The sequence below is a fragment of the Elephas maximus genome, chromosome 7 (genome assembly GCF_024166365.1).
Source record: "Elephas maximus indicus isolate mEleMax1 chromosome 7, mEleMax1 primary haplotype, whole genome shotgun sequence".
Lineage (NCBI taxonomy): Eukaryota > Metazoa > Chordata > Mammalia > Proboscidea > Elephantidae > Elephas > Elephas maximus.
This window is the reverse complement of record NC_064825.1, coordinates 92,014,032-92,039,473: the sequence shown is the minus strand read 5'-3', so window position 1 is coordinate 92,039,473 and position 25,442 is coordinate 92,014,032. Positions and strand designations below refer to the sequence as shown.

The 25,442-nt window shown below is 37.5% G+C and overlaps 1 protein-coding gene and 1 non-coding gene across 6 annotated transcripts in view; one reads left to right on the top strand and one right to left on the bottom strand.

Moving 5' to 3' along the window:
• IFTAP (intraflagellar transport associated protein) overlaps positions 1–25,442 on the bottom strand; it is a 109,921-nt gene that overhangs the window by 79,319 nt on the left and 5,160 nt on the right. The gene's annotated exons all lie outside the window — the stretch shown is intronic.
• Positions 12,847–12,950, top strand: LOC126081322 (U6 spliceosomal RNA). The gene has a single exon (XR_007518368.1). It is a non-coding gene; the product is annotated as a U6 spliceosomal RNA (small nuclear RNA).

Below are 25,442 nucleotides of genomic sequence, written 5' to 3'. Positions count from 1 at the left end.
AATCATGTGGGACTCTATCAAGAAAAATAACTTGCGTGTAATTGGAGTTCCAGAACAGGGAAGGATAACAGAATATACAGAGAGAATAGTTGAAGATCTGGTGGCAGAAAACTTCCCTGGCATTGTGAAAGATGAAAAGATATCTATCCAAGATGCTCATCGAACCCCACACAAAATAGATCCCAAAAGAAAATCACCAAGACATATTAACATCAAACTTACCAAAACCAAAGATAAAGAGAAAATGTTAAAAGCAGCAAAGGATAAACGAAAAGTCACCTACAAAGGAGAATCAATAAGTTCAGACTACTTGGCAGAAACCATGCAGGCAAGAAGGCAATGGGATGACATATATAGAGCACTGAAAGAAAAAAACTGCCAACCAAGAATCATGTATCCAGCAAAACTCTCTCTTAAATATGAAGGTGAAACTAAGAAATTTACAGATAAACACACAAGCTTAGAGAATTTGCAAAAACCAAACCAAAACTGCAAGAATTACTAAAAGAAATTCTTTGGTCAGAAAATCAATAATATCACATACCAACACAACACAAGGTCACAGAGCAAAACATCCCGATACCAACTCAGATAAAGCACAAAAAAAGATTAATTAAAAAAAAAAAATTACAACAGGGAATCACTGATGTCATTATGTAAAAGATTACAATAGTCAAAAAAGAGGAACTAAATACAGGAGGCATAGCTCTTACATATAGAGAGGAAACCAAGGTGATATAGGACAATATAAGTTAGGTTTTTACTTAGTCAAATACAGGTAAATATTAAGGTAATCACAAAAAAAAAAAATCACAAAGAGATCTAACAATTCCATACTTCAAAATAAAAACCAAGATAAACATAACGACAGCAAAAATAAATTCAACTACTATGAAAATGAGGAACACACAATTTACAAAGAAAAACATCTCAGCACAAAAAAGTGAGTGGAAAAATGAAATTGTCAAAAACACACAAAAAAAGGCATCAAAATCATAGCACTAAACTCATACTTATCTATAATTACGCTGAATGTAAATGGACTAAATGCACAAATAAAGAGACAGAGAGTTACAGACTAGATTAAAAAAATACGATCTGTCTATATGCTGCCTACAAGAAACACACCTTAGACATAGAGACACAAATAAACTGAAATCCAAAGGATGGAAAAAAAATGTACCAAGCAAATAACAATCAAAAAAGAGCAGGAGTGGCAATACTAATTTCTGACAAAATGGACTTTAAAGTTAAATCCACCACAAAGGATAAAGAAGGACACTACATAATGATTAAAGCAACAATTGACCAGGAAGATATAACCATATTAAATGTTTATGCACCCAATGATAGGGCTGCAAGATTCATAAAACAAACTTTAACAGAATTGAAAAGTGAGACAGACACCTCCACAATTATAGGAGGAGACTTCAACACACCACCAGTGAAGGATAGGACATCCAGTAAGAAGCTCAATACAGACACAGACGATCCAATTGCTACAATCAACCAACTTGACCTCATAGACTTATACAGAACACTCCACCCAACAGTTGCAAGGTATACTTTCTTTCCTAGTGCACATGGAACATTCTCTAGAATAGACTACATATTAGGTCATAAAACAAGCCTTTGCAGAATTCAAAACATCGAAATATTACAAAGCATCTTCTCAGACCATAAGGCCATAAAAGTAGAAATCAATAACAGGAAAATTAGGGAAAAGAAATCAAACATTTGGAAACTGAATACCCTGCTCAAAAAAGACTGGGTTACAGAAGACATTAAGGAGGGAATAAAGAAATTCATAGAATTCAACGAGACTGAAAACACTTCCTATCACAACCTTTGAGACACAGCAAAAGCAGTGCTCGGAGGTCAATTTATATCAATCAATGCACACATACATAGAGAAGAAAGAGCCAAAATCAAAAAACTGTCCCTGTAACTTGAACAAATACAAAGAAAGCAACAAAAGAAACCATCAGGCACCAGAAGAAAGCAAATAATAAAAATTAGAGCAGAATTAAATGAATTAGAGAACAGAAAAACAACTGAAGGAGTTAGCAAAGCCAAAAGCTGGTTCTTTGAAAAAATTAACAAACTTGATAAACCATTGGCCAGACTGACTAAAGAAATACAGGAAAAGAAACAAAAAAACCAAGTAAGAAATGAGATCGGCCATATCACAACAGATCCAACTGAAATTAAAAGAATCATATCAGATTACTATGAAAAATTGTACTCTAAAAAATTTCAAAACCTAGAAGAAATGGATGAATTCCCAGAAACACAGTACCTACCTAAACTAACGCACACAGAAGTAGAACAACTAAATAGACACGTAACAAAAAAAGAGATTGGAAAGGTAGTCAAAAAACTCCCAACAAAAAAAAAAGCCTTGGCCCTGACATTTTCACTACAGAGTTCTACCAAACTTTCAGAGAAGACTTAAAAACAAGGATGGAATATTACCTAACTCATTCTATGAAGGCAGCATAATCCCAATACCAAAACCAGCTAAAGAACACAAAAAAAAGACCTATATCCCTCATAAGCACAGATGCAAAAATCCTCAACAAAATTCTAGCCAACAGAATTCAACAACATATCAAAACAAATCCACCAGTACCAAATGGGATTTATATCAGGTATGTACAATGGTTCAACATTAGAAAAACAATTAATGTAATCCACCGTATAAATAAAACCAAAGACAAGAATCACATGATTTTATCAACTGATGCAGAAAAGGCATTTGACAAAGTCCAACGCCAATTCATAATAAAAACTGTCAGCAAAATAGGAATGGAAGGAAAATTCCTCAACATAATAAAGGGCATTTATGCAAAGCCAACAGCCAACAACAGCCTAAAAGCAGAGAGGATGAAAGCATTTCCCTTGAGAACGAGAACCAGACAAGGACACCCTTTATCACTGCTCTTATTCAACATTGTGCTGGAGGTCCTCGCCAGAGCAATTAGGTGAGACAAAGAAATAAAGGGCATCCAGATAGGCAAGGAAGAAGTAAAATTATCTCTATTTGTAGATGACATGATCTTATACACAGAAAACTGTAAGAAATCCTCAAGGAAACCTCTGAAACTAAGGGAAGAGTTCAGCAGAGTATCAGGTTAAAGATAAACATACAAAAATCAGTTGGATTCTTCTACATCAACAAAAAGAACACCGAAGAGGAAATCATCAAATCAATACCATTCACAGTAGCCCCCAAGAAGATAAAACACTTAGGAATAAATCTTACCAAAGATGTAGAATACCTATACAAAGAAAACTACAAGGTACTACTGCAAGAAACCAAAAGGGACCTACATAAGTGGGAAAACATACCTTGCTCATGGATAGGAAGATTTAAGATTATAAAAATGTCTATTCTACCAAAAGCTGTCTATAGATACAACGCACTTCCAATCCAAATTCCAACGACATTTTTTGACGAGATGGAGAAACAAATCACCAACTTCATATGTAACAGAAAGAACCCACCCAAACTGAAACCCCGGGTAAGTAACCCACACACACAAGCATTACTAAAAAAGACGAACAAAGTGGGAGGACTCATTCTACCTGATTTTAGAACCTATTATACCGCCACAGTAATCAAAACAGGCTGGTACTGGTACAACAACAGATACATAGATGAATGGAACAGAATTGAGAATCCAGGTATAAATCCATCCACATATGAGCAGCTGATATTTGACAAAGGCCCAGTGTCAGTTAATTGGGAAAAAGATAGTCTTTTTAACAAATGGTGCTGGCATAACTGGATATCCATCTGCAAAAAATGAAACAGGACCCATACCTGACACCATGCACAAAAACTAACTCCAAATGGATCAAAGACCTAAACATAAAATCTAAAAAAATAAAGATTATGGAAGAAAAAATAGGGACAACGTTAGGAGCCCTAATACATGGCATAAACAGAACACAAAACATTACTAAAAATGCAGAAGAGAAACTAGTTAACTGGGAGCTCCTAAAAATCAAACACCTATGCTCATCTAAAGACTTCAGCAAAAGAATAAAAAGGCTACCTACAGACTGGGAAAAAAATTTCAGCTACGGTATCTCCGACCAGCGCCTGATCTCTAAAATCTACATGACTCTGCTGACACTCAACCACAAAAAGACAAACAACCCAATTAAAAAATGGGCAAAGGATATGAACAGACACTTCACTAAAGAAGACATTCAGGTGGCTAACAGATACATGAGGAAATGCTCTCGATCATTAGCCATTAGAGAAACGCAAATCAAAACTACAATGAGATTCCATTTCACTCCAACAAGGCTGCCATTGATCCAAAAAACACAAAATAATAAATGTGAAGGAGGCTGTGGAGAGATTGGAACACTTATACACTGCAGGTGGGAATGTCAAATGGTACAACCACTTTGGAAATCAATTTGGCGCTTCCTTAAAAAGCTAGAAATAGAACTACCATACAACCCAGCAATCCTACTCCTTGCAATATACCCTAGAGAAATAAGAGCCTTTAAACGAATAGATATGTGCACACCCATGTTTACTGCAGCATTGTTTACAATAGCAAAAAGATGGAACCAACCAAGGTGCCCACCAACAGAAGAATAAATAAATTCTGGTATATTCACACAATGGAATACTACGCATTGATAAAGAATAGTGATGAACCTGTGAAACATTTCATAACATGGAGAAACCTGGAAGGCATTATGCTGAGTGAAATTAGTCAGAGGCAAAAGGACAAATATTGTATAAGACCACTATTATAAGATCTTGAGAAATAGTTTAAACTGAGAAGAACACACTCTTTTGTGGTTACGGGGGGGGAGGGAGGGAGGGTGGGAGAGGGGTATTTACTAAATAGATAGTAGACAAGAACTACTTTGGGTGAAGGGAATAACAACACTCAACACAGTGGAGGTCAGCACAACTGGGCTAAACCAATGCAAAGCTTCCTGAATAAACTGAATGCGTCAAAGGTCAGCAAAGCAGGGGCAGGGATTTGCAGATCCTGGTTTCAGGGGACCTCTAAGTCAACTGGCAGAATAAAATGTATTAAGAAAACATTCTGCATCCCACTTTGAAGAGTGGCATCTGGGGTCTTAAACACTAGCAAGCAGCCATCTAAGATGCATCAGTGAATCTCAACCTACCGGGAGCAAAGGAGAATGAGAAACACCATGAATACAAGATGATAACGAGCCCATGAGACAGAAAGGGCTATGTGAACCAGAGACTATATCGTCCTGAGACCAGAAGAACTAGATGGTGCCCAGCCACAACCGATGACTGCCCCGACAGGGAACACAACAGAGAACCCCTGAGGGAGCAGGAGAACAGTGGGATCCAGACCCCAAATTCTCATAAAAAGACGATCCTTAATGGTCTGACTGAGACTGGAAGGACTCTGTTGATCATGGCCCCCAGACCTACAGTTGGCCCACTACAGGAACCATCCCCAAACCCAGCTCGTCAGACATGGATTAGGCTGGACAAAGGGTTGGAGAGGGATGCTGGTGAAGCGTGAGCTACTTGGTTCAGGTGGACACTTGAGACAATGTTGGCATTTCCTGCCTGGAGGGGAGATGGGAGGATAGAGGGGCTTAGAAGCTGGAAAAATGGTCATGAAAAGACAGCGTGGAAGGAGGAAGCGGACTGTCTCGGGGTGGGGGAAAGTAATTGGGAATATGTAGCAAGTTCTGTATAAGTTTTTATGTGAGAGACTGACTTGATCTATAAACTTTCATTTAAAGCACAATAAAAATTATTTAAAAAAATAAAAAAAGAAAGAAACTCTCAGGCACGAGAAGGGAGCAAATAATAAAAATTAGAGCAAAATTAAGTAAAATAGAAAACAATTGAAAAATTAACAAAACCAAAAGCTGGTTCTTTGAAAAAACTATCAAAATTGATAAACTATTGGCCAAACTGAAAAAAGAATAACAGGAGGGGATGCAAATAACCCGAATAAAGAAATGAGATGAGCGATATTACAACAGACCCAACTGAAATTAAAAGAATCATAACAGATTACTATGAAAAACTGTACTCTAACAAATTTGAAAACCTAGAGGAATAGAGGAATTTCTAGAAACATACTGCCTACCTAAACTAACACAAACAGAGGTGGAACAACCAAACGCACCCATAACAAAAGAAGCTTCACTGCAGAGTTTTACCAAACGTTCAGATAAGAGTTAACACCACTACTACTAAAGGTATTTCAGAGCATAGAAAAGGACAAAATACTCCCAAACTCATTCCATGAAGCCAGTATATCCCTGACACCAAAACCAGGTAAAGAAAACACACAAAAAAAGAAAATTACAGACTTATCCTTGACAAAATTCTAGCCAATAGAATTCAACAACATATCAAAAAAATAATTCACCATGACCAAGTGGAATTCACACCAGGTGTGCAGGGATGGTTCAACATTAGAAAACCAATTAATGTAATCCATCACATAAAAACAAAAGACAAGAATCACATGATTTTATCAATTGATGCTGAAAAGGCATTTGACAGAGTTCAACACCCTTTCATGATAAAAACTCTCAGCAAAACAGGAATAGAGGGAAAATCTCTGAACGTAATGAAGGGCATTTATACAAAGCCAACAGCCAACATCATCCTAAATGGAGAGAGTCTGACAGCATCACCCTTTAGATGGGGAACCAGACAAGGATGCCCTTTATCACCACTCATATTCAACATTGTGCTGGAGGTCCTAGCCAGAGCAATTAGGCTAGACAAAAAAATAAAGGGCATCTAGGTTGGCAAGGAAGAAGTAAAAGTATCTCTATTTCCAGATGACATTATCTTATACATAGAAAACCCTAAAGAATCGTCAAGAAAGCTACTGAAACTAATAGAAGAGTTCAGCAGAGTATAAAGATAGATGATAAACACACAAAAATCAGTTGGATTCCTCTACACCAACAAACAGAACTTCAAAGAGGAAATTACCAAATCAATACCATTTACATTAGCCCTCAAGAAGATAAAGTACTTAGGAATACATCTTACCAGAGATATAAAAGACCTATACAAAGAAAACTAGAAGACACTACTGCAAGAAACCAAAAGAGAGCTACATAAGTGGAAAAACATACCTTGCTCATGGATAGGAAGACTTAATATTATAAAAATGTCTATTCTATCAAAAGCCATCTATAGATACAATGCAATTCTGATCCAAATTCCAATGACATTTTTTCATGAGATGGAGAAACAAATCACCAACTTCCTATAGAAGGGAAAGAGGCCCCAGATAAGTAAAGCATTACCGAAAAAGAAGAACAAAGTGGGAGGCCTCACTCTACCTGATTTCAGAACCTATTATACTGCCACAGTAGTCAAAACAGCCCGGCACTGGTACAACAACAGATACACAGACCAATGGAACAGAATTGAGAATCCAGACACAAATCCATCCACATATGAGCAGCTGATATTTGACAAAGGCCCAAAGTCAGTTATATGGGAAAAAGACAGTCTCTTTAACAAATGGTGCTGGCATAATTGGATATCCATCTGTGAAAAAATGAAACAAGACCCATACCTCACTCCATGCACAAAAACTATCTCAAAATGGATTAAAGACCTAAATATAAAATCTAAAACGATAAAGATCATGGAAGAAAAAATAGGGACAACGTTAGGAGCCCTAAGACATGGCATAAGCAGTATACAAAACATTATCAGCAGTGTAGAAGAGAAACTAGATAACTGAGAGCTCATAAAAATCAAACATCTATGCTCATCCAAAGACTTCACCAAAAGAGTAAAAAGACTACCTACAGACTGGGAAAAAGTTTTTAGCTATGACATTTCCAATCAGTGCCTAATCTCTAAAATCTACATGATACTGCAAAAACTCAGCTACAAAAAGACAAATGACTCAATTAAAAAATGGGCAAAAGGTATGAACAGGCACTTCACTAAAGAAGACATTCAGGTAGCTAATTTTAACAGATAAGTGAGGAAATGCTCTCACGTTCATTAGCCATTAGAAAAATCAAAACTACAAGGTTCCATCTCACTCCAACAAGGCTGGCATTAATCCAAAAAAACACAAAATAATAAATGTTGGAGAGGATGTGGAGAGACTGGAACACTTAAACACTGCTGGTGGGAATGTAAAATGATACGACCACTTTGGAAATCGATTTGGCGCTTCCTTAAAAAACTAGAAATAGAACTGCCATATGAACCAGCAATCCCACTCCTTGGACTATATCCTAGAGATATTAGAGCCTTTACACGAACAGATATATGCACACTCATGTTCACTGCAGCATTGTTTACAATAGCAAAAAGATGGAAGCAACTAACGCACCCATCACCAGATGAATGGATAAATAAATTATGGTATATTCACACAATGGAATACTATGCATCGATAAAGAACAATGATGAAACCGTGAATCATTTCATAACATGGAGGAATCTGGAAGGCCTTATGCTGAGTGAAATTAGTTGAAAAGGACAAATATTGTATAAGACCACTTTTATAATAACTGAAGAAACAGTTCACACAGAGAAGAAAATACTCTGACGTTTACGAGAGGGGGGAGAGAGGGAGGGCGGGAAAGGGATTTTCACTAAGTAGATAGTAGATAAAAACGATTTTAGGTGAAGGGAAAGACAACACACAACACAGGCGAGGTCAGCACAACTGGACTAAAGCAAAAGCAAAGAAGTTTCCTGAATAAATTGAATGCTTTGAAGGCCAGTGTAGCAGGAGCGGAGGTTTGGGTACCATGGTTTTAGGGGACATCTAAGTCCATTGGCAGAATAAAATCTATTAAGAAAACATTTTGTATCCCTCTTTGGAAAGTGGCATCTGGGGTCTTAAACACTAGCAAGCGGCCATCTAAGATGCATCAAATGGTCTCGACCTACCTGGAGCAAAGGAGAATGAAGAACATCAGAGACACAAGGTAATTATAAGCCCAAGTGACAGAAAGGGCCACATAAACCAGAGACTACATCAGCCTGAGACCAGAAGAACTAGATGTTACCCAGCTACAACCGATGACTGCTCTGACTGGGGACACAACAGAGAACTCCTGAGAGAGCAGGAGAGCAGTGGGATGTAGACCTCAAATTCTCATAAAAAGACCAGACTTAATGGTCTGACTGAGACTAGAAGGACCCCGGTGGTCGTGTTCCCCAGTGTTAGCCCAAGACAGGAACCATTCCCAAAGCTAACTCTTCAGACAGGAATTGGCCTGGACAATGGGATAGAAAATGATACAGGTGAAGAATGAGACTATGTGGGCATCTCCTGTCTGGAGGGGAGATGAGAGGGCAGAGGGGGTTAGAAGCTGGCCGAATGGACACGAAAAGGGAGAGTAGAGGGTGGAAGTGTGCTGTCTCATTAGGAGGAGAGCAATTAGGAGTATATAGCAAGGTGTATATAAATTTTTGCATGATAGACTAACTTGATTTGTAAACTTTCACTTAAAGCACAATAAAAATTTTTTAAAAAAAGATTCTGGAAAACAGGCTAAAAAAAAAGAAGAGACCTCATATAAACTGATTTCTTCTTTGATGAACTGCAACAATTTTGCATCTTCTAATATTTCTTGAAATCTCTTAGATCATATTAAGAAAAGAAAAAGAATTCCAATGATGGAAATTGCTATAGGTTTTTCCAGTTGAGAGAAGCCTGAGGTTATCTAGTCCAGTCTAAGAGAATAAAGGAATGAATCTTGGAAAAAAAGTTCAGTTGGGGTTTTTGCCCACGAAAAAGACGAAGACTCTTAACAACATGGATTGACACAGTGGCTACAACAATGAGCTCAAGCAGAACAATGATTGTGAGGATGGCACAGGACCCATCAGTGTCTCGTTCTGTTGTACATAGTGTCCCTATAGGTCAGAGCCAACTCAATGGCACCTAACAACAATAACAACAATGCCTCTATTGATAAGCATTACTAAGTGGTTTCTGTTATCACAAATGGCAGTGAGTTGCTCATGATTATGAATTTTAAGACATGCATGAAACCAGCAGGATATCAAACATAATGCAGCAATCTCACCCTAGATGGATGTGTTTATGCCTGAATCCCAGTAGCATACAAAACACCTTGCACGTGAGCATATGCTGTTGTTTTAAACACCTACCAATACAAACAAGGAAACAAAGGAAGAGCTAAAAGGAATGAAGAGGAAGGTAGAAACACAGAACAAAACATATCTATGAAATAGAAAAGGACCTAAATTTCTTCGCTGCTTTTCATCTGGATCAGATAAAAAACATACACACAATTCTAGCATCAAAGGATACACTGCATTTTAAGTTATAAACTTACGCCAACGATCTTTTCTAAAACCTAAAAGGCATGGACCTCTTCATTGTTATGAAAAAATTTGATAGTATAAGCTTTTAGGTATCTATATAAACTCCCCTAGGTACAAGCTCCACTGTAGCACATATTAAAGGAAGCACTGGGATTACGGGTAGAGGATTACTGTTGACTACAAAGCTTTAGAAGAGAGAAGATATACTGTCTTCCATGTAGAGGTCTTGGATATAAGTATGTCTTAAGGGAGCCATTGTGGTGCAGTGGTTAATAGCTCAGCTGCCAACCAAAAGGTCAGTAGTTCAAATTCACCAGCTACTCCTTAGAAACCCTATGGGGCAGTTCTACTCTGTCCTATAGGGTTGCTCTGAGTAGGAATCAACTCAGTGGGAACAGGTTTGGTTTTTTGGTTTTAACAGGTATGCTTTTTTCCTTGACAAAATCTCACCTTAAGGAAAAGAGAAAGAGAAGAAACTCATACTAAAAACTGCATCTAATAAAAAATGTGAGCTTATTACATGCTTGCCATGACCATAGATACCACAAACAATGCCCAAAATTAAATGTATCTGGTTCCTTCCCTAAACAGAATTATAATCAACAAATCTTACACTGGATTCCATTTTTGTAGCAGGAATGACTCTGATCTTTTTCACTATTATTTTAAAGTTACAGCAACACAGAATTGAAAGTATTTTAAAACGAAGGACGTAATAGGAATTAGAAAAATAAAAACAGACTTCCAGTCAATATAGCACCTTAGAAACGCACACTATAACAACACCCTGACAACAAAGACTTGAGAAACTAAGTAAAACAGACACAAAAAGTGACCTTGGATTCTAGAATATCAAATGGAGAGTTGAAGAAACAGACTAAGCACCAACTGGAAGGAGAGGCAAAACGAGGCCAGGGGAAAAACAGAGATCGACCACGTCTTGCCAGCACAGAGCAGCGTGCCATTTTGGGACATCACTTAACAACAACCTGGAATGATGAACCCAGGAAAGCAACCGCAGGGAGAGTACAGTTGGTGGCAAAGATTCTGTGCAAACAATCCTGGAAAGAAACAACAAAGTGAGCAGGATGTGACCAAGAATGGGACACCTCTGTGAGGGAGGTAAGAGTGGTATAGCTTTGAAACCAGGGAACCACAGGGAAGTACCTCTGGAGCAAAGTGAGACAGAGTCATCGGAGCCTTAAAGAATGAGAAAGTGTAGACAGGGAGTGCACATCTGCAGAGGAGTAAAGGGTGAGCACAAGAAGGGTGGGAGCTAGGAATTAGTGCAGGGACTGCTTGTTAGTAGAGGCACCCAGCCATTTATACAGGAGACACCCAGCAATGTCAACCCACAGGGGAAACACCCAGCAATGTCAACCCACAAAGTGACAACAAAAGCCCCCTGTGCAGGTAATCATCCCCTCCTGTCCCTGCAGACTCCCATTCACTGACCTTCTTCCCAGACAAGCCTGCCATTTGCATTAGGGTGTGCCCTGAGGCCCAGACAGGCCCAGCCAAGGCAGAAAAGCATGGCCACGCCCACCACTTCTGAGAAGTGGACCCTCTGTGCAAATCCAAGTAGGCTCTACTTCACCTCTCACCCCATCCCGGACATGCAGACCATTGCCCCTCCCCCATCCTGCCCACAGACCCCTCCCAACTGAGCAGGACTCCACTCCTTGCCCAGGCAACACCCTTCTCCAGCTAGGTCAAACTCCACACCCTGTCCTACTAACCATCTCCCACAGCTAAGCGGAACTCCGCTCCCTGCTGTGCCAATCCCCCCTAGCCAAGTGAGATTTCGTGCCCTTTACAGGTGCCCCCTCACAGCTGAGGGGTACTCTGTGCCTTTCCCTGCCAACCACTCCTTCGCCGTGTAGACCTCTGCATCCTATCCTGCCTGCCCCTCGCTGTACCCCATTCTGCACTTCAGGGGTTGCCCTGACTGCTATGGCAATGCAGAGGTAACAAATTATTCCTTAAGAGCTGTGAAAGGACCTTGACCACCCAACACCTGGTAACTCACATTGGGGAAAGAATTTGTTTGCACACCACCAAGCAATTCTCTAAGAGAAATCATACACACCTAACAACATAGAAGCACAGCATATATGCAACCCTCCATACCCACCAGTGAGAAGAAAGCACACCTAGCCAAATGACAGACCCAAACCTACACATAGGCCAAATAACTGGTAGTTTCATAGCCATACACAGACCAATACTACAAAACATCAATTAACAAAATACAAATGAAGGTAAACAATTTAAAAAGAATGGGAAGAAGCTAAGCTCCAGATATACCAAAACAATATAAAAAAAGCAAATAACCATGAAATCAATAAACAAATGTTACAGAACTTTAATGCCTCAAAGACAACAGTCAATTAAAAATCATATGAAGAAACAAGATACAACGGCTCAGGCAAGTGAGCAAAATAAAGGGATGGAAATCTTTGCTGAGAAAGAACTGATAATAAATCTACCTGACATGGAATTCAAAAGCCTAATATTTAGTGCTCGCTTTGGCAGCACGTATACTAAAACTGGAACAATACACAGATTAGCATGGCCCCTCCACAAGGATGACATGCAAATTCACGAAGAATTACATTTTTTTTTTTGCCAACAAATGTCACAAAACAATACGTGCATAAATTTTTGCATGAAAAAATTAACTTGAGCTGGAAAATTTCACCTAAAGCAAGCTAAAAAAAAAATAATAAAAGGACTAATATTTAGGTTCCTCTAAGACATCAAGGAAAACACAGAAAAAAAACCCTAAAAGAATTCAGGAAAACGATACAAGAACAAAATGACAAATTCAACAGAAAAACAGAAACTCTAGAAATTCAGAAAATTAACAATAAAATATCAGAAACAATTCAATGGAAGGACACAGAAGTAGAACAGAATCAATGGAAGTAAGAATCAGTGAAATAAGAGGGCAAATCCCTTGATACTAACTTGTTTGGGGAACAACCAGAAAAAAAGGTTGAAGAAAAATGAAGAAAGCCTGAGGGTTATGTGAGACACCATCAAGAGGAATAATATACACATATAAGGAATTCCGGAAGGGGAAGAAAGACAAAAGATTACAGGGAATTTTTAAAGACATAATGGCAGAAAACTTCCCAAGTATCATGAAAGACAAGAAGATTCCCATTCTAGAAGATCATACCGCATAGACTTCAAAAGAAATGAACCAAGAGATATCATTACCAAATGTTCCAGAACAAAAGACAAAAAGAATTTTGAAAGCAATATGAGGAAAGCCAAATATCATCTAAAAAGGGGCCTCAATAAGACTAAGCACTGATTTCTCATCAGAAACCATGCAAGCAAGAAGGCAATGGGATGACATATACAAAGCCCTGAAAGAAAAGAACTGCCAACCAAGAATCATCCAAGCAAAACTCTTTCAAAAATGAGGGTAAAATTAGGACATTCCCAGGTGAACAGACATTAAAGGAATTTGTAACCACCAGACCAACCCCATGAGAAATATTAAAGGAAGTCCTTCAGACAGAAAACCAATGACATCAGACTACAACCTGAGATAAAGACACATAACAGCATCACCCAGATACCAAGCTAGGCAAAAACTTCAAAAAAGTAAAACAAAGCTACAAAAAATTGATTAAAATGAAACAGATATAAAGAAGTTTAAATGATGACAACTTCAAAACAAAAGAGGGAATGAATAGTGTAGTTATAGAACTTTCTTATGGAGAAAAAGTCAAGGAGATCTCAAGATATAACAGACCATTTTAAATTTAGGATGGTAAATATAAATTTCAGGGAAACCACAAAGACAAGTAATAAATATACATACCAACACAAAAAAAAGAGAATCAAAAAGACTCAGTAAACACAAAAAAAAACATAACAAATGAAAGGAAAAGAAAATTCATGTATAAAAAGAACTCATCACAGAAAGCAAAGAAAAAAAAAAACATGAACACCACAAAAAAGTGCAACACGATGGCAGCAGTAAACTCATACCTATTGATAATCACACTGAACTGAATGTAAATGGATTAAATGCACCAGTAAAGAGACAAAGAGTGGCAGAATAGATGAAAAAAAAAAGACCCATCAATGTTTTGTCTACAAGAGACACACCTTAGACACAAAGGCATAAAAAAGTTAGAAATCAAAGGATGGAAAAAAATACCAAGCAAACAGTAACCAAAAGAGAGCAGGAGTGGCAATATTAACATTTGACACCATGGACTTTAAGTCAAAAATCCATTATAAGAGACAAAGGACACTGTATAATGACTAAAGCATCAATTCACCAAGAAGATATAATAATTATAAATATTTATGCACCCAATGCCAGAGCTCCAAAATTTACAAAACAAACTCTAACAGAATTGAAAAGGGAAACAGACATATCTACAATAATTGTAGGCGATTTTAATACACCACTTTCAACGATGGACAGAACAACTAGAAGGGAAATCAACAAAGATACAGAAGACCTATACAACACTATCAACCAAATGGGCCTCAGAGACATATAAAGAACACACCACCCAACAGCACAAAAATACACATTCTTCTCCAATGCACATGGAACACTCTCCAGAATAGACTATATTTTAGGCCATAAAGCAAGCCTCAATAAATTTAAAAAGACTGAAATTATACTAAGCATCTCCTCTAATGGTAAGAGTATTAAACTAGAAATCAATTACATGAAGAGCAAAGAAAATAAGCTAAATACATAGAAACTAACACATTACTAAAAAAAACTATTGGATAATAGAAGAAATCAAAAGTGAAATTAAAAAGTACTCAGAAGTAAACGAGAATGAAAACACAACATACCAAAATCTTTGGAATACAGCAAGAGCAGTGCCCAGCGGACAATGTATAGCAAATAAATGCATGCACTAAAAGAGAAGAAAGTTTCAAAATAAATAACTTAATCCAAAAACTCGAACCTAGGAATAAACTCAAACAAATAGAGAAGAGTAAAAGATCAAACCAGTGAGAAGAAAGAAATAATAAAAATTAGTGCAGAAATAAATGAAATAGAAGACAGAAAGACAATAGAACCAATAAGGCTAGAAGTTGGTTCTTTGAAAGGATAAATAAAAAAGACAAACCACTGGCCTAAATGACAAAGGAAAAAATGAGAAGATGCAATTAATCAAAATAAGAAATGAAGTTAGAGACATTACAACAAATCCAACAGAGATAAAGAGAATCATAACAGAATACTACAAAAAACTGTATTCTAACAAATTTGAAAACCTAGAAAAAATGGAAAAATTTCTAGAAACACACTACCTACCTAACATATATAGAGACAGAAAATCTAAATAGACCTGTGATAAAAGAAGAGATTGAAGATGTAATCAAAAACCTCCTGTCTTAGTTACACAGTGCTGCTATAACAGAAATACCACAAGAGGACGGCTTTCACAAACATAAGTTTATCCTCTCAAAGTCTAGGAGGCCAGAAATTCAAATTCAGGTTGCCAACTTCAGGGGAAGGCTTTCTCTCTCTGTTGGCTCTAGGGGAAAGTCTTGGTCATCCATCTTCCCCTGGGACTAGGAGTTTCTTAGAGCAGGGACCGTGGGTCCAAAGGACACGCTCCTCCCGGCTCTTCTTTCTTGGTGGTAGGAGGTCCTTCTCCTCTCTGCTCACTTCTCTCGTTTGTATCTCAAAAGAGATTGACTCAAAACACAATCTAATCCCATAGATTATATCCTGCCTCATAACATAACTGCCTCTAATCCTGCCTCGTTAACATCATAGAGGCTGGGATTTACAACACATAAGATAATTACCTCAGATCACAAAATGAGGACAACCACGCATACTGGGAATCATGGCCTAGCCAAGCTGACATATATTTTTGGGGAACACAATTCAATCCACAACAACTCCCAGCAAAAAAAAAAAAAAAGTCCTGGCCCTGATGGTTTCACTGTGGAATTTTACCAAACACACAAAGAATAGTGGACACCAGCTTTACTCAAACTCTTCCAAAACACAGAAAAGGAAGGAATACTCCCCACGTCATTCTATGAACCCAGCAATACCCTGATACTAAAACCAGGTAAAGACACCACAAAAAAAAAATTACAAACCAATATTCCTCATGAATACAGATGTAAATATTCTCAACAAAATTCTAGCCAACAGAATTCAATGGTGTATAAAAAAAATCATACATTATGATCAGGTGGGATTCATACCAGCAGTGGAAGAATGGTTCGACATTAGAAAATCAATCAATGTAACCCACCACATAAATAAAACAAAGGAATAGAATTACATGATCATCTCAATTGATGCAGAAAAGGCATTTGATAAAATCTAACACCCTTTCCTTGATAAAAACTCTCAGCAAAATAAAAATAGAAGGGCAATTCCTCAACATAATTAAGGGCATATATGCAAAAGCTAACAGCCAGCATTATTCTCAATGGAGAAAGACTGAGAGCCTTCCCCTTGAGAACAGATATGAGACAAGGATGCCCACTGTTGCCACTGTTATTCAATACTGTACTAGAAGTCCTAGTCAGAGCAATAGGACAAGAAAAGGAAACAAGGGGTACTCAAATTGGAAAGAAGAAAGTAAAATTATCTCTATTCACAAATGACATGATTCTTTACATAGAAAATCCCAGAGATCCCACAAGAAAACTACTGGATCTAAGGGAAGGATTCATCAAAGTTACAGGGTACAAGATCAACACACAAAAATCAGTTGGGTTCCTTTACACTAACAAGAACTCCGAAAAGGAAATCAAGAAAATAACACCATTTACACTAGCTCCCAAAAGGATAAAACACCAGGAATAAACCTAACCAGGGATATAAAAGACCTATACAATGAAAACTGTAAAACACTACTGCAAGAAACTAAAAGTGACCTTCATAAATGGAAAAATATTTCAGACTCATGGACTGGAATACTTAACATACTCATGAGTGATATTTTTTATTTTAGAGCCACTCTGTCTTTTAGCTGATAGGTGACCACTGGGAGTGGTTTGAGTTCCATCTACCTTGAGACGAGAAGAACTAGATGGTACCCAGCTACTACTACCGACCATTCCAACCAGGAACACAATAGATGGTCCCAGATAGAATGGAAGAAAAGTATAGAATGAAACTTAAATTCCTTAAAAAGGCCAGACCTACTGGACCAGAAGAGACTAGAGGACCCCTCAAGACTATCAACCCGAAAAATCCTTTAAATTTAGAACTCAAACCACTTCCAGTGGTCACCTATCAGCCAAAAGACAGAGTGGCTCTAAATAAATATCACCCATGAGTACTGTGCTCCTCTAAACAATTATCTAAATAAGACCTAACAGTCAACATTTACCCTAGACCAAAGATGAGAAGGTAAAGGAGGACCAGGAAGCTAGATTAATGGTAAAAGAACAACCAGAATGGAAATAATAAGAATGCTAACATATTGTGAAAAGTGTAACTGATGTCACTGAATAATATGTACAGAAATTGTTAAATGAGAACCTAATTTTTTATATAAATTTCCTCCAAAATCACAATAAAATATTTTTAAAAAGAAAAACATAGCAAGCCAAAATGGTGGATTTAAAAAAAAAAAAAGCAGAAGCAACAGGAAAAATATACAGGAGAAGATCTTCAGGACCTAGGACTGGGCAAAGAGTTCTCAGGCCTCACACCAACAGCATGATCCATAAGAGAAAAAAGTAATAAACTAGACCTCATCGAAATTAAAAACTCTGCTCTCACAAAGACTGTTAAAAATACGAAATGACAAAGGACTGAGAGAAAATATTAGTAAGTCACATATCCAACAAAGAACTAGCATCTAGAATATATAAAGAATTCTCAAAAAGTAACATTAAAAATATCCAATTTAAAAATAGACAGACATGCAAAAGCTTTTCACTGGAGAGGATATGTGAGTGGCAAATTGAAACCACAATGAGAAACCATTACACATCTATCAGAATGGCTAAAATAAAAAATAGCTGTAACACCAAATGTTGGCAAGGATGAAGAAAACCTAGTTCACTCATACTTTGCTGGTGGGAGTACAACATGGTACAGCCACTTTGGAATACAGTTTGGTAATTCCTTTCAAAACTAAACATGGATTTATCATATGCTCTAGCAATTACGCTCTTTAGCACTTAAGCAGAGAAATACTTATTTTTAAGCAAGAACTTGTACATGAATGTTCATAGCAGCTTTATTAGTAAAAGCTAAAAACTGGAAACTACCCAAATGTTCTTCAACAAAACCCGTTGCCATCAAGTCGATTCCGACTAAGAGTGACTCTATAGGACGGGGCAGTTTCCAAGGAGCGGCTGGTGGATTCAAACTGCTGACCTTTCAGTTGGCAATGGAACTCTTAACCACTGCACCACCAGGGCTCTGTAATTCAGTAGGTAAGTGGTTAAACGAATTATGATATATCCTTACCACAGAATACTACTCAGCCATAAGAAAGTAACAAACTATTGATATATGGAATTAGATGAACTTCAAAGAAATTATGCTGAGTAAAAAGAGCCAATCTCAAAATACATAATCAATGCATTTTGTACACATACTACATGATTCCATTTATGTAACATTTCTTAAATAACATAATTATAGAGATGGAGAAGACATGGCACAGTGGTTAAGAGCTTGGCTGCTAACCAAAAGGTCAGTAGTTCAAATCCACTAGCCACTCCTTGGGAACCCTACAAGGCAGTTCTACTTTGTCCTATAGGGACTCTGAGTTGGAATCAACTTGACAGCAATGGGTTTGCTTTTTGGTTTGGGTTAGCGGTAGGGGAAGGGGATGAGTGTGGCTATAAAAGGGTTTAACATGAGGGAGTCTTATGGTGATGATACAGTTGTATATCTTGATTGTGGTGGTGGTTATGTAAGGTTACACATATGATAAAACTGAGCTACATACACACAAATGAGTGCCTGTATAACTGAAGTTTGAATAAGCTCTGTGGGTTGTGCCACTAACAATTTTCTAATTTTTATATTATACTATAATTGTGCAAATGGTTAAGCGTTTATCTGCTAACCAAAAGCTTGGAGGTTTGAGTCCACCCAGAGGTACCTTGAAAGAAAGACCTGGTGATCTATTTCCAAAAAATCAGCTATTGAAAACCCTATGAGCACAGTTCTACTCTGACACACACGGGGTTGCCATGAGTTGGATTTGACTCGAAGGCAACTGGTCACTGGTTTTTATGCAAGATGTTATCATTGGAGAAGGCTGGACCAAGGGTGCATGGGACTTCCCCATATGTTTCTTTACAATCTATGAATCCTCCTGTGAATCTATAATTATTCCAAAATAAAAGTTTAAAAGTGGGGGGGAGCAGGAGGAGAAGAATAAGCCAATTAATGCAAAAGAGATTTCAAAAAAGAGAAGTATCACTTAAAGTTTACCAAGAATATTGGAGCTCAGGCATTTTATTTTACCCCTGCAGAAAGCTCTGGGGGATGGGAACAATACTAATCTATAAAATCACATGTTTAAGAGAAACCTTCCTCTTAAAAAATCTGCTTCCCTTTCCTGCTCATCCATCCCAAGCTACCGTAATGAAGTTTCTCGAGGCTATCACTCAGTAAGCCTTGCTGTTCATCAGCAGATCATGTAAAATCAATTTTATTTCCCCCAAACATACTCTTCCTCCCAGCTGTTTAAGTCAATCCAGAAATGTCTGCATTGACTCACTGAGGCAGGTCAACTGAGCATTAGCCTGTTTTCAGTTACACAGTTAATTCCATTAAACAACGAAAAATGCAAACAGTTAAGCATGTGGACTTCCTCTCCCTGCTTTTATAAAAAACAGATTACCTGCGTACCTGGAACCTGCTGGATGTACCCATAAGACAAATTTCAGAAAATCCATTGTGAAATTACAATGATAATTTTTTCTATACTATTTTTGTTTCTTTATTTATGTTTTTGAAATATTGAGAGTTGTATGTAATCACAAATAAACACTCTACCTTCACCTCCAAATAAAACTCTCACAAGCCCATTTACTTATCTCTAGACTAGCACATTGATTAAGAAAAATGTACTGTGCACGTTCAAAACTGATCTCCTGCCCTCAGAAATGTCATCAGCTGCTTCAATGAGCTAAGGATGACAACAGTGAGGGTTTCAGTGAACATATATTCAAGGGCCCTGATAAAGCTGCAAATCCATAAAGCTGCAGGGTTTCTAAATCAACTTTACATACAGTACTTGATGCACTTACTGATGATCAAAGAGCACAGCCTTCAGTATGGGCTGCACCTCAACACAAAGAAAACAAAATCCTCACAACTGGTCCAATGAGCAACATCATGATAAACGGAGAAAAGATTGACGTTGTCAAGGATTTCATTTTACTTGGATCCACAATCAACACCCATGGAAGCAGCAGTCAAGAATTCAAACACAGCATCAGGCAGATTCAAGTGTTGAAAAGCAAAAATGTCACCTTGAAGACTAAGGTGTACCTGCCCCAAGCCATGGTGTTTTCAATGGCCTCATACACATGTGCAAGCTGGACAATGAATAAGGAAGACCGAATAATTGATGCCTTTGAATTGTGGTGTTGGTGAAGAATATTGAATATACCATGGACTGCCAAAAGAACGAACAAATCTGTCTTGGAAGAAGTACAACCAGAATGCTCCTTAGAAGCAAGGATGGCGAGACTACGTCTCACATACTTTGGACACGTTCTCAGGAGGGATCAGCCCCTGGAGAAGGACATCATGTTTGGTAAAGTAGAGGGTCAGCGAAAAAGAGGAAGACCCTCAATGAGATGGACTGACACAGCAGCCGCAACAATGGGTTCAAGCATAAAAACGATTGTGAGGATGGCGCAGGACTAGGCAGTGTTTCGTTTTGTTGTGCATTGGGTCGCTATGAGTCAGAACTGACTCAAGGACACCGAACAACACTATATATACATATATATACACACGCACACATAAGTGTGTATGTGTATGCATATATCTCACACAATAATACTTCAATCATGAAAGATTTATTAGCTCAAATGTAATCCCACCTTCATATGGGATGCAATGTCCTATTAATGCTTATTTTTATTTCTATTGCATAACAACTGTGACACAAAACCATTCACTCTTAAAGTGATCCAATTCTCTTCAACTTCCCTGGCCTGCCAGCCACCTGCACGGGGCACAGCACTGGTATAGTACCAGAAAGCCTACTTTAAAGCAAAACCCACACAGCTGGTTAGGAGCAGGTGTAGCCCAAGTGAACCAAATCAACTCTGCTTGTAGGAATTCATTTCTAAATGTTTCAAAATGCCAGATCTTGCAAATAAAATCGACCTTTGTATTGACATTCTCTTAAAGAAATAAGATTTTAGAGATGTGTTTCTCAGCTATTTTTAATTCTAAATCCCTATGACTGTAGGATAAAAAATGGCCTTTAAGAAGTAGTACAGTGCTACCTTACTTCCAATTTCTTTCAGTATTTTATTTGTAATTTTGCCTCAAAGTTACACAACACACACATACACACACAAAATCTTTTTGCCAACATCTTTTCTATTCTTGAAAGTAGAAATAAAAAACAAAATGAGAAAATTCCTCATCTAAAAATCAATTTTAAGAGATTCATTCTCAGCACAACATTGCAAAATTCCTCTGATGTATGTCTCCATTTTGTTTTACAGAAAACGCATTTAGTTCACCTTAAATCAAAGACCGTGGGACTTTTAAAGGAAAATACCAGTTGTTCTGGTCAGGTGGCCATATTCAATCAATTGCTTTACATAAAAAAAATGACAAGTCACTTGCCATGCTCTTGTCTTAAAAATCCATCCTACTAACTGTAGATTATGCCCTTCTATACATTTCCTTTTCCTTCCTCTTTCTTTGCCAGTTTCAGTTGTGGTTCACAGTGTGTGATTCAACCAGGTCGACCATCTCCCTTTCCAATACTAGTTATATTATTTCCTTAAAAATCAGCCACTTATTAAAAGAGAAATAATTGTCAATGCCTATGGTGCTGTGGTTAAGTGCTACAGGTGCTAACCAAAAGACTGGCAGTTCGATTCTACCAGGTGCTCCTTGGAAACTCCATGGGGCAGTTCTACTCTGTCCTATAGGGTCGCTATGAGTCGGAATTGACTGGACGGCAATGTGTTTAGTTTTTTTTTGGTTTATCCTAACACTATGAAAAGTTGCCACTGACCTTACTGCAAACTTGTTAACTCACTGAGTGACAGTGCTCTTTCCCCATTTATAAAACGGGGATAGAAACACGTGAGTTGAGCACTGCATTTCTTGAAAAAACTGTCACAAGTTCACAGAACAGTGTTTCCCCCTTCCTCTCCCCACCCCCACCACGTACACACACCCTTGAACATGTCAAGTTATTTAACTTTTCTGGCTCGTTTGAATGTAAAAACAATGGGATTGGATCTGAAGTTGTGTTCCACGTTTGACATTCTATTTTTTGTTTCCAATTATGCTTCCTTTTTTGTTCATTTACTATGTCAGTATACCCGTTTACCGGAGCCCTGGTGGTGCAGTGGTTAAGAGATACAGCTGCTAATCAAGAGGTCAGCAGTTCGAATCCACCAGCCGCTCCTTGGAAACCTTACCGGGCAGTTCTATCCTGTCCTATAGGGTCACTATAAGTCAGAATCAACTCAGTGGCAACAGGTTCAACGGGTTATACCCCACTACTAGGTCTTTTATCAGCCCCCATGGAAAAAAAGTTATTTTATTCTATAATTACACTGGGTTTTTTTGGGGGGGGTATAATTACACTGAGTTGTGTGCTATAATTGACCACTGACTTTTGATTTATGGAAGTACATTGTTGTCGCCAGTTGCCATCAAGATTCCAACTCCTGGCGACCCCATGTGTGCAGAGCAGAACTGCTCCATAGAGTTTTCAAGGCTGTGACCTTTCAGAAGCAGATCACTAGGCCTGTCTTCTGAGGGTTTAAACAGCTAATCTTTCAGCTAGTGGTTGCACACTTAACAGTTTGCACTACCCAGGGACTCCTTTATATTTCAGAAGCAGTTTGAATTAGATTCTGCCTCAGGGTTTAAGAAGGGCTGACTAACCATAATTGTGATTTCCCTCATGGTGAACTTTTAAGAAAGGCTGAATGTGGGAGGAGTGTAAAGTGTGTTTATCCACATGGGGGACTATCACACACATTTTTTAATGGTAAAATCTGTGTCTGTGATTTTTACTTTTTCTAATTTTCCTCATGAGTGTACACAGTAGCTGCTCAATAAAAACTGTTTACTATTTCATAATTAGTTTCTATGCTGAAGACTTGGTAGATCAGGCACCTTGGTTGAGATCACCACAAATCTAATGGTGTGGCAAGGGCTCAGGGTTTTAAAACCTATTTCCACAGATATCACTAATTTCCAGTCTTTTCAGAAGACAACTAACCCATTCAGCAACTCAGCATTTTGCTATAAACTACCTGTGTTTTGATGTTAGTACAATCAAAGGCAAAACCACTTGATTGATTAGACTTGCTCATGGTTTTCAAGTTATTTTTCTTATTTTGAATTTATTATGAAGATATCTAGTATGCCAACTTTATGACAGCTACCGTTGTTTTTGTCTGTTGTTATTCTTGTTGTAATTTCAAGGACATGATAATTATATAATACCATAAATAGGCTAGAGAAATAAGCCAATATCCTTTTGCAGAGAAGCAAAACAACTGTCATGGAAATAACTAGAAAAGATGACAATGCTTTCTTAAAGGGTGGATCTACATTTCAATTAAGGAGCAACCAAGCAACAGACCTACTCATCAGTTTTAAGAAAGAAATATATCCTAAAATTTTGCAAAAAAGAAAATAGTTACTTACACAAATGTATTTATAGCATCACCATCAGTAGGCAAGGTTTACTGAGTACATTCTATATATCAGACACTTTATATCCACTAATTCTCACAATAAGGTAGGTATCACCCCATTTTTGAGATAAGGAAACTGAAGCTTGAAAAGGTTATTCAGCTAGTAAGTAAGTAGCAGAACTGAAACTCAAACCCAGATCTGTCTACCTCTGATTACTGCATTCCATCACCTAAGCCACATGGAAACTGATTAAATGACCAACAATAGTACATGGGTAAATAAACATGATATATTTATTTAATGGAATTTTATGCAACTATTAAATATTATAAAGGTGACACAATGGAAAATAAAATATATATTTCACAATGCATATGAAATAATATTAAACAGATAAAAAACATTTAAATGCATTCTGGTTACAACTAGGTACTAACATGGATATTTTTTATTTGGATAAAAAAAAGGAAAACAAAGAAATTAAAAGTTTTATGGTTAGGTTTAATGGGTTTATGGGTGGTATACATCTCTCTTGATATACCTGTTTTCAATGAATTATTCTAAAACTAAGTCAGCTCTTACCACATCAGTTCTCAACCCTTCGGTTTATTCCTTAACTGTAAATCTTTCGGAGTAGGAGTGGGGTAAGCTACCCAAGATAGTTCCTGCTATTAAGACCACAGTGGGATATCTACCTTGACTAAGTGCTTTACAGACACCTCATTTAATCTTTTTATAACAATCTCATGAGGTAAAAATCTCTATTATTCCCATTTCAGAGATGGGAAAACAAAGGCTTACAGGTTAAGATGACTCCACTTGAAAAACTGTAAAGCCACCAGAGAAGACCAGGTTGGCTTGACTTCAAAGCCCATTCTCTCAATCATTACACCATACAGTATTACACAGTAGCTCACTGTCATAAAGCTGGTAGTAAGCCTCTAAAAACTAGAACTCCTTCTGAGCCTTGCGTTAAAGAAAATGAGACCACAGGAGACCAATTCAAAGTTAAAATGACTGGTGTTGGTATCAGTGGTCTTTGCTTTAGGACAAATAGTTTCTCATTCAATTCTCAATAGTATGAAGTTAAATCATGGTAATTGTATTTTTTGGTGTGTTTTTCTAAATTTTTTTTAATTAAAAAACAAATCAGGTTTCAGCCAGAATTTATTTTTCTTTACAAGTGAATTGTGTTCCCATTGTTCACTAGTAATGAAACAGTTAAGTCTTGAGGGTATACCCTGGTGGATATCTCCCTCA